Source organism: Nanorana parkeri, unplaced genomic scaffold, assembly GCF_000935625.1.
Source record: "Nanorana parkeri isolate BGI_ZX_2015 unplaced genomic scaffold, ASM93562v1 scaffold3612, whole genome shotgun sequence".
Lineage (NCBI taxonomy): Eukaryota > Metazoa > Chordata > Amphibia > Anura > Dicroglossidae > Nanorana > Nanorana parkeri.
In genome coordinates, this window is record NW_017309880.1 from 6275 (window position 1) to 7676 (window position 1402).

The window sequence follows — 1402 nt, forward strand, 5'->3', positions numbered from 1 at the left end:
AGACTCATAGCCCCCTTCTGTCTGTATCACCCTGCAGGGTGAGGAGACTCATAGCTCCCTTCTCTGTATCACCCTGCAGGAGGAGGAGACTCATAGCTCCCTTCTCTGTATCACCCTGCAGAAGGAGGAGACTCATAGCTCCCTTCTCTGTATCACCCTGCAGAAGGAGGAGACTCATAGCTCCCTTCTCTGTATCACCCTGCAGGAGGAGGACTGACTCATAGCTCCCTTCTGTATGTATCACCCTGCAGAAGGAGGAGACTCATAGCTCCCTTCTGTCTGTATCACCCTGCAGGAGGAGGAGACTCATAGCTCCCTTCTGTCTGTATCACCCTGCAGGAGGAGGACAGACTCACAGCTCCCTTCTATGTATCACCCTGCAGGAGGAGGAGACTCATAGCCCCCTTCTGTCTGTATCACCCTGCAGGAGGAGGAGACTCATAGCTGTTATGGGTGTCACCCTGTCCTCGTACCTGTTCCAGTCGCTCGGCCTCCCCCGTCCTCTGTCCCCAGGTCTCCAGGTTCTTGTTGAGTTGGCTCAGTAGTTTGGTGGCCTCCTGCAGGTCCTGGTGGAATAATTGGGAATATCAGGTGCTGGTTCCAGACCCGGTGAATGTCGCAGTCAGTGGTGTGGGAGGGGCGGACCCCCCGCAATGCCGGTGACATCGGAACATTGATACCTCAGTATGAGTTCCAGTCCACGGGGGGGCGGGATCTAGAGAACACCTCACATGTACTTCCTGAAACCTGTGGGTGTGTCTGGGAACAGGTCTCCTGTCAGAACCGGGGTTCCCGGATCACCAGCAGAGGGCAGTGAGGAGCCGGGAGAAGGTGACCAGCGGACCTCGGACCTATGTGGGGGCTTCTCATTAGTTCTCACTGCAGCGTCGTCTTCAACTTATGGACAGAACCGGGTGAGTCCGGACCCAGAATAACCCCCCCCAAATATGGAGAAAGGTCAAATCCCAACTACATCATACTGACATCCTCCATGTTCAGACATGCCCCTTCTCTGTCCCCCATCATTGGTGTCAGTGACAGGAATCATAACCCCCATCATTGGCGTCAGTGACAGGAATCATAACCCCCATCATTAGCGTCAGTGACAGGAATAATAACCCCCATCATTGGTGTCAGTGACAGGAATAATAACCCCCATCATTGGCGTCAGTGACAGGAATCATAACCCCCATCATTGGTGTCAGTGACAGGAATAACAACCCCCATCATTGGTGTCAGTGACAGGAATAACAACCTCCATCATTGGTGGCAGTGACAGGAATAACAACCGCCATCATTGGTGTCCGTGACAGGAATAACAACCCCCATCATTGGCGTCAGTGACAGGAATCATAACCCCCATCATTGGTGTCAGTGACAGGAATAACAACCCCCATCATTG